The 9,842-nt window shown below is 41.7% G+C and overlaps 1 long non-coding RNA gene across 1 annotated transcript; it reads left to right on the forward strand.

Annotated features, from left to right (window-relative positions):
• The first annotated feature begins 2,189 nt into the window (after positions 1–2,189).
• On the forward strand, positions 2,190–6,296 carry LOC114160034 (uncharacterized). Its single transcript, XR_003598704.1, has 2 exons — positions 2,190–3,730; positions 4,029–6,296. It is a non-coding gene; the product is annotated as an uncharacterized LOC114160034 (long non-coding RNA).
• Positions 6,297–9,842: the final 3,546 nt, after the last annotated feature.

The raw sequence follows: 9,842 nt of genomic DNA on the forward strand, positions 1-9,842 counted from the left end.
CAGACAAGCCTCTTGTTTGCCTTTCACACAATCTCTGCCTCCTTCTTCTGTCTGTTCTGCCCATATGATTCTCTCTCTCTCTCTCTCTCTCTCTCTCTTTTTCACACACACACACACACAAACCCAAGCAAGTCACTTTTTCCCCGCTTTGTGTTCGTTCTCATGCCTTTGCCAATCAGCTGAAGATGTTGATTTCACTCTCATGAGGGCCGCTGGTGACTCACCGGCCATGTTGAGGGGGGGGAACTCCTAAAACTCTGACTGGACACACGCTGCCATGGCAACAGACTGCAAACCAGCTAAGCATAATCACAATGTCGTTGCCACGGGCGAAACGCACGTGTATATTTAGGCATGTAAGCGATGACCCGTGTAGCTTCTTCCTCCTGATGCATGCAGTGTTTTCCCAGGGTGTTTCAGGACGAAGGCATGTCGCCGGTGGCAACAGAGCAGGGGACAAACGGGGGGGGGCAAACGGGTGCAAGTCGTTGCCTAAGTGCAAACTGAGGAGGAACGCATTGGTATGCAAAGGGTGGAGAGGTTGGGAGACATTTCGCACGGCTGTGACATCAATTGTTATTACTCATGGTCACTGTTTAATTCTCAGTGATGTGCTCCAAATGAGCGCGGTGACAGATTGTCATTTACCTCTAAGACACGTTGTACCATTTAGTTTACAGTGAGCTACTAAAGTAAGGTGAGGCTATAGTTTATTTGGCGTCTCATTTGTACTCTGCAGGCGTGTTATCATCTGCATAACGAGGCATTTCTCAGCGTTTTTTAGAGGTGGTGTTGAGCATTTGCGGAGTTGTGGTTCCCTAAACATCTAACTGGAGCACGGTTGAGTTTCCCAAATCTAAGTTGGGTGTTTTCAGAGAGGAGGACTTAGCAATAAGCAGCTACCAGCACTTGTTTCCTGTCTAATATCGACTGTCACAATATAGTTACTAGATTCATATCTACCTCGAAAGCAGTTGGTACCAGAAATTCTTGTGACTGGCATGAAAAGGCAGCCCAAGTACAACCAGTAAGTTCTTGTACCACGTTTTGAGAATCCTGGATTTGAAAAAAGGAATATTTGTGTTTTAGAATCGGCCGACCAGTTTCAGACTTAAATGTCTACAGCAAAACTGGAAAATGGATGTTAACAGATGTTCTCCAGGAAGTCCAATTGACCCGGAAATATTTTCCAAATCTGAACAGTTGAAACGTTTACTCTGTAGATGTGTGACGGTACTTTGTAATGGTGAAAAAAAATTAAAAATTCCCAGAAATTTGTGGTTGTACTTTTGCAAGAAACGGGACACTGAGGGGGAAACTCTTTGAACTGCATTAAACCTTCTATCCGTTAAAAACAAATCAAATGGAAAAGTAATAAAAAACAAACATCTCCTTGTTCATCGTCGGCCTGCAGGGCCGGGAGCGGATTCCTGCGTTTCAAATCCGACACAACTGAGGCGCGGGGGCAGAAGCCAGGACGCGTAGCATCATTTTTCAATAGGTCAAACGGCTCAACATGTTGCAATGTCTGAGGGAAGAGAGCAGCAACACGGCGAAACCGGTCTCATCCTTCCCCTCCGGATGAGGGGGGGGGGAAGAAAAACTGCTTAAGAATGGCATCAATTTCCATATTGGTGAAATGCTTTGTGCTCAATGCCGAACTATCTACACATTTGGCATCATCTCTGAAGCAGAACTGCGTAGATGGCGGGAGACGTTAGCGCGATTTAATGTGCTGTTGACAAGCGTCAAGGTAATCACATCGGGAATCAAACGAGCCCACTGATGGCGCTGACGGCTACTTCCGCTCCCCGCCACACGACGGAGGGCAAAACATTCACCTCTCGTCATTTTTCCTCCCCACAAGTCTTTGCAAAAGACGGGGAAGAAGTTGGAGGTGCTCTGGTGCGTTTTGGCCCAAATAGGGAGAACAGAACTCGAAACTCTCACTGCAAACACATAGTGATGGCAGCATCATGCTGTGGGTACACTCTTCTTCAGCAGGGACTGTTAGTCTGGTTGGTGGTAGATAGGAAGGTAGGTGGAGATAAATTTCTGACGATCCTGTTGGCGGTTTTCCTTCCATCAGACCGAAAGGATACTCGTGTGTCAGAATGGTCTAGTCAAAGTCCAGACCTAAATTTGTGTACAAATCTTTAGAATGACTTGGAAACGTCTGTCTTTCAGTTAAATGAACTCAAACTCTTTAGTTTAAATTTAATCCCAACAAAAGTTGCAATAAACTACACTGTAAAAACGTGTAGTTGTGTCTAACTTCTGATCTTTAAGTCAAAGAAATATTGCAGGTTTAAGATTTTGAACTCAATTATGTGAGTTTTGAAAGACAAACTTACAGCTGTGAGACGTGTTAACTTTTTCCTCATTTTGTCATACCTCCAAAAGTTGAGAGAGCTCAGGATTTTAAGTGAGCATTTAAAAAACAAACAAACAAACAAAAAAAGAACTGAATGAGGGAGTGGGAACTATTTCCCAGGGTGCTTTGCATCACCTGTTTGTATCGAAGATGGATGTGTGTTACACCGACCCGCCTCTTGTGTGTTATCAAGGCAGATGTTTGTTCAATCTGACTAAAATTCAATAAACTGCATTTTAGACATTTTTCTTCAAACTTACAATCAATAATCAATCTTAACTCAATAAGGTAATTCAGAATGATACAGAAATTTATGACGACGACTCACAATTAAAGATTAATGCACTATCAGAACTAAAAGAAAAACAAACCCCAAAACAAAAACAATGTTTAGACTAATTGTGTTTTGCTGAATCCTTTTTTGATGAACTTTTCATTTTTGAATTAAAACCAGAACGATTCTCCCATTGACTTCACTTGCATCTCCAACCTTCGTTGTCGAGCCAAAACCCACCTTCGGATGTTTTGCAGTGTACTTATTGAAGATCTGTGCCTGTTTGGGTCGGAAACGTCAAATCAGCGATGGAGGCGTAACACACAGCGAGTACGGCGACTTCAGCCTGGAGGCGCGCTGAATGGAAACGGCTTCCGAGTTTAAATCCAGTTTGTAGGTAACTGCGAGTTCATTAAGAAGCGGGCTGAAGGGGGCCGGGGCGGCACGCGCATCAGGAACAGTTTGTTAATTTTCATATGCAAAACGTCTGAAAAAGAAAAAAAAAAAACCTTGGGACATACGGAGAGTCTGAGCTCATCATGAGGGGAAACATGATACCAACCGGACCCTCGGTCAGGAGAAAACACGCAGCCGGCTCAGACTTCAGACGGCTGCCTGCGTGTGGCTGCATTCTGACCGGGTCGAAGGTCAAACGCAGAAGCCGCGAGCGTGATTACATAACGGAGTGGGAGCGAGATGTACTGGAACGGATCATTCTGTGTCCCAGACGCCACACCTTCAAACAATCCTTTCAACATGCCAGCTTCATTTTATGGGAGGTAATTTTGAAGACGCGCAGCCTGGAAAACCTCAGACAAACACACCAAACCGGGATGAGTAACTCGGCCTCTGATGCATGGAAACAACACAAGTCCCGCTTCGCAACGTGACTCAGGATGCAGTTGGGGGGAAGGCGGGAGGAGAGAAATAACCGAATAGCTATGCGGTGAGGCATCTTGAGACCCAAACCGCTTCCAGGACGCGATGTGAGACGGACGGTGGAGGATTGAGGACAAAAAGGACAAAGCAGAATGCGGTTGGACCTGCTCGTTGCTCTGGGTGTGGGCTACCCCACCCCGCAGGTGAGATGAGGCAAGGTTAGCAACGTTTGCTTTAGGAGAAACGCGCCACTCCCTGCCACTTAATCTATGCAGCAAACAGTATGCGCAGAGAACGTCTGCGTCTGCCATTCAGCGTCTGAAGAATAAAAAACCCAAAGGGAAATGCCTGTGGAACGGCAACAACAACAAAAACACTAAGCAAAGAATGTTCTTTTACAGCTTTTCCTCAAATCTTAGTTTATTTTAAGAAGAGGAAACGCCATGAGTCACGCATCAGTCAGCTATGATTTAGTTTCTTTCTCTTTTTTTTCTTTTTTAGAGTGGAAACCTATTGGATGTTGAGCCATGCCATGGCAAAGAAAGGGGAGGGCAGGAGTTTGGTCACAACATGTCTTTAAAATCCCAACAGAAGAAACGGACCAAACAGGTGCCTGTAAAAGCCCTGGAGGAAAACCAGTAGGAGAGGCCAGTGGGTCAGTTACCTGACAAACCAGAGCGGTGATGAAGTGTGACTCGCAGCCTTGCAGAGATATTACAACCCCCCGAACTCGCTTTATCTCACGTCTTACAACCAACTTCATTGTATTTAATGGCTATTTTGTGCCAGACTAACTTGAAATATTGCATTTTTTATTTATTTATTTATTTTTTACAAAGGCACAAGTCTAAACCGACATGTTATAGTAAATTACTGAAAATAAGCCAATTAAAATGAAACATTATGGATTCAACATCAATTGCTAGCACAGCTTAGCATAGCATTAAAGGAGTTATCACTTTTCATTGCATGTGATTTTCTTAAAGCGACTGAATTGACGATACATTTTTAGAAAGGTAAAACTCCCTTTTTGTGATTTAAAATGCAGCGCGTTTTTATTCTCGGCTTTCAAGCCTTGCTACAGATTTTCAGAAGGAGTTGAACCGCCACGCCCGGATGCACCGATCCACTTTTGTCACTTCTGATACCGATGTCTGATTCTTAGTATCTGCAGATACCGATTCGATACAGAAAAACTGGATTGACTAAACACTTTTCTTTGTAAAAAAAAAACCAAACAAAACAAAAAAACGCAGACATAAATGTACAGAATTATACATTTATTTGATAACTGCACCGGTGCAACACACTTACATACATTGATAGATTCACAAGCCTGGTCAAACATGTAAAAACAACTTTAATTTGTTCTGTCAGTGCAATTAGGAGTAACATAAATAATAAACTGAAACAAACAAAAACAATAAGTTGATTATCTTGGCCCAACATGCACAAAATAAACCGGGGAAAAAAAGTAGTAAAGTTTTGAACAAAAATAATTTATGTTCTTCAAATGTTTCCTGCAGAACAGCTTTTTTCCCCACCATGTTCCCACTGAGCTGCTCTGAAACATTATTATTGCTTCCATGTAAAAAAAAAATCATGTTGGTCAAATTCAAAGGTCACTTCAAACCTAAATTTGTCAAACTCTGATCGGTGTGCCTATTTTAGAAAAGCATTCCCACAGCATGATGCTGCCATCACTTCTTTAGATTCTTAGAGCTCAGGATTAATAGTTGAGCTGTCCACAGAACCTCTGTGTCCCAATTGGGGGATTTTGTGGCAGCAAGTTTGTCGCGCTGGATTTGATCCACGGGTGCGAGAGGAAAAGGGCGGAACACAAATGCACACCGCACTTATCAGATCTCTTTTTGCAGAAAACAAATTAAGAGGCATAAATCGTGTCGGTCGACCGCATGAAACAAACAACAAAACAGATAGAATTTTTTTTTTTTTTTTTTGTGGTTGCAAGGTGACAGATTGTGGGAAAGAGGTGGGGAAACTTTGTCAAGCCTTTTGTCCGCTGTCCCAGCTGACAGCAGCTGCGTTAAAAATGACTTCCCCTCGCAGGGCGGAAGGACTAGTTTTGGATTTAAACCCGCTGTCAGAAAGCTGGATTTGCTCTTCAAACAACGACCCACCCTGCACTTTGGCATTTTGACATTTTTATTTTATTTTATACAGTGGAAACATGACTTAAGAGGTGGCCGCTTTCGAACAAGGACTCCACTGTCATGGCGCGGACTCGGCTGAGTCACGCATTACCAAATTAACGGCCGCCTGTTTGTCTCACTGCTGATGCTAACCACTGATGTCGGCGTTCAATCATCCTGAGAAGTGTGAGGCATCGGATCTGAAGAGATGGAGCTAAACAAAACGCAGCCCAAATCCCACCCCACCCCCCAAAATGAAAGGTGTGCGCAAGAGAGGAGTAAGGAGAATTTCAAAACAAAAGCCTGAAGCCGGCCCGACCGCTGCCATGTCACTGCTGGCCTTTTCTTTTTGCACAATCACAAATCTCTGCAGTCTGTGGTCGGCGGTCTCATTCCTTTGTCGTTTTGCACAACGTCGTACCCAGCCCTGAGATTTCTTCACTTTAAAAAAAAAAGAAAAGAAAACAGCCCTCGGGCTCATTTACAGGATTTACAGGGAGGAGGAGGGATTGCAGGTGAAATACTTCTCTGAATGAGGCAGATCACACAAAAGGAGGGGAGGTAAGAGTTAGTGTTGCAACTCCCACCTGACCTGAGGCTGTTGAGCAACTGAGAAAAAAAAAAAAAAAAAGAAAAGTTAAGCTTTTTCCTCCTGGCGTCACCAGGCTGGTTTTGGTGATAAACGTCCTGGTGGTGGACAAACATTTAAAAAAAACAAAACAGAAAACGCCTTGGATTTTTTCCACGTTTTGTCTCTTTATCTGTAAACTCTAATGTACTTTATGAATTTCATGTCAGGTAGACACAAAACAGTGCATGGCTACAACAAAACAACAACATGGCAATCTGAAAAGTGTGGCGTGCATTTGCATTCGGCCCCAGTGAGTCGGTGCTTTGTAAAACCAATTACGGCTGCTAGTTTTTTACATTTATGTCCTCGTTGAAGAAGTTGACTGTGTGCCTTTTTGTGACATGAACATGATTGGCCAGCACTTTTCCAGTGGGGGATGTGTGGCCCCTTCAACCCCCCTCTTAAGAGCCCCACTGTCTCCACTTCTTCTAGAAATAGAATAGAATAGAATAGAATTCAACTTTATTGTCATTGTACTGTCACAAGTACAAGCAACGAGATGTAGTTTGCATCTATCCAGAAGTGCTCTACGAGATATAAATATTTATTTACGGATGTACAAGACTATGTATGTATGGACTATAAGGGGTTATAGCAAAGAGATATAGATATTGTGTAAAAATATAAATATGGGAGCTGTATGCACAGATTATACAGAATATACAGAATGTACGAGAATGTTAGGGAATGGATTATATATGTATATAATATAATACAAAATAAATAAAGTGCTAAATATAGTCCAAGTGCTAAAAAAAAACCCATTCATGTACTTTCAAGTAATCGTTTACTGTTATTTGGTGTCAGAAACCTCTTAATACTGACATCACAATCATCGCCTAGCAACCCAAACAGAGCCCCGCCCACTTTGTTACTAGAACAGAGCGCCCTGGTGAGCTGGGTTTTTATTATGGACCGGAAGGAACAGCATGTAACCGCAGGGTCAAAGATGTAGGGTTGCACAGTTGCTCATGTGTTTGAGGCTATTTTCACGTGTGTAAAGTGTTAGTGAACAGTTTCGGGCCAGAAGCAGCTCATTTGCATAAAAGTGACAGAGTCCTAAACCAAAGAGCTAAAGATGGGAAGAACAGAGTCTATTTTGAGGGAATGATTTTGTGGAAGGAATGTAGTAAACATGTTTTCCCACAGACTTTTTCTTACTTCTTACTAACGGATCTCCTTTAAGTTCTGGACTTTGACTGGGCCATTCTAACATTTTACTATAATTTGATCTGAACTATTCCACTGTAGTTCTGGCTGGATGTTTAGGATTGTTGTATTTTCTAATTACTTCAGATATTTTTAGGGGTTTTAGACACAAAAAAAAAATAACTGAATGCAAATGCACATCCTATTTGATTTACTATAGTTTATTTATTTTCTGTGTTTACCAAACCACCATATCAGCTCTATCTTCTCTGAACAAGTCACCATAGATGTTGAAGACAAACACAAACTTCACAGTTTCCATTCCTTATTTTCTCTGTTTCCGTTGCTTAGCAGTGCGGTTATTACCAGCTTCCTTTTCCCAGACAATGGATGCATATTTTCACATTCTACGCCTCACACTGCTCAACAGGAAGGGAGTCATTTCTCACTCCTAACCAGCCGGGGATTATTGAGATGTGGCTCCGGTTCAGGTACAAAACACATTGCTAACCGCTGGACCTGCACAGCACAACCCGCGCGACAAAACAGCCTTTTTCCCCCACACCTCCACTGAGCTCATGCCTGTGAAGGTAACAGCAGGTCAGTGAGTCTTTCTTAAAGGTTTATCACCTAAAATAAAAGGACTTCTAGCAGCATCAAGGGATGGAGTGACAAACTGTGTGGGTTGACGACGGGTTTAAGAAGATACTTTATATAGTAGTCAGGTTAGACTCCAACATGAGAACCTTAAGATGCTGGTGTCTTAGTAAACACTAAAATACTTATGCTTTTCTAAAATAATATTAGTGAACTGCTGCCATATTTAAACTGGTGACCAATATGTTGCAGTCATCATGTCCAAAACTATCCTGTTAATTCTGCTCTTTTGGAGTGACTGTACAAGAAAATGTACTGGACTCGGTTACAGAAACTCTTAAATTACTCACTGAGAGCGTCTGTAATCAGAACTGTGACTATAATAATAATAATAATAATAATAATAATGATAATAATAATAATGGAGGAAGGGGGTTGCGGTCTAAGAGAGAAATTCAAATGACTGACTTGAAAAGCTCAAATGTTTACACACACCCAGCGGCGGTTCTTGCAGGACTGGTGCCCTGGGCGAGCCCCTCCTTCTGCTGCCCCCCCAACCAATTAAAATGCAAAAAAGTATCACAATTTTATTTTTCGTAATCTGGAATCCCAGCACTTAGCAGGAAATAAAATGAAATTACTCCACATGTATACCAATAGCAGAGAACCACTGACAGATAAGTTGTACTTTATTTTCTAGTTCTTGGTCACCCCGCCCCTTTATAATGCCACCCTGGGCAACCGCCCATACCAAACACAGCCACGGCTCACACCACTTATAGTTAGATAAATGTCCTTCAACGAGTTGCAGATTTATTTATTTTTTAACAATCAACAAATTTCTGAAGTTTAGCAGAGCTATCCTAAATTGTTTGATTTCCACGGACAAACATGTTTTCCATTGTCTTCTGCTTGATGACAGGCTTCCCCTTCAGTGGCTCCTGGGTTGTGACCGTTTAGGTGAGACAATTAAAAGCTGGAGAAAAATTGGGTGTTTTAGTGGAACAACAGTGTCAAACACAGATTAAAGATGGTTTTAGGAAGGACGAAGCAGGCTAGCGTCAAGTTTCTAAAGCCACGTCTGTGTGAAGGAACCGACCAAATTAAATGAGAACCAAGAAGAATTGTAAAAAAAAAAAAAAAAAAATACACCAGTAATTACATGTGGCACTTTCTGGAAGGTGTGTGTCCTGTTACTTTTGGAGTAAAATTAACTACATTTCAGCAAAAAAAACAAAATAAAAACTCAGTCAAACATGGACCTATCCTTCCACCTCTGATTGGCCCCAATAAATGCAAAATGAAGGTTTTTATGTGCCTTAGTCAAATTTGAGAATAAATCTGAAACACACTGGTGTGACCTTTATCTAGTTGTTTATATGAACAAAGATAGTTTGATGATCTGGACCATTTAAATGTAACAAAAAAGCAAAAATAAATCTTTCTCACTTTTTCCGAGCATTGTATCTCAATGGAAAATGTACTTAAATATTTCCCACTCTCACTTTCTACTCAGTTTATGAGTAAAATGAAACGAGTAAATACCAGCTTAAAGCCAAACGAAGACAGTATGCCAAGCAAGCAACTAATAAAACCTGCTAGGGATCCGTTTTACGCATCTGTAAAGCGGAAACTCTAGTTTTATTGTACAGTAAACATTTCTAGCGATTTTCTAAAGGTTAAATATCATCTGAGCCACAGTTTTCACTCAACAACAACTATTTCCTCATGTATTTAGCCGAGCTAGCATGTTTCCACGATTACCAACCGCAGAGGTTTCAGTTA

Source organism: Xiphophorus couchianus, chromosome 16 (assembly GCF_001444195.1).
Source record: "Xiphophorus couchianus chromosome 16, X_couchianus-1.0, whole genome shotgun sequence".
NCBI lineage: Eukaryota > Metazoa > Chordata > Actinopteri > Cyprinodontiformes > Poeciliidae > Xiphophorus > Xiphophorus couchianus.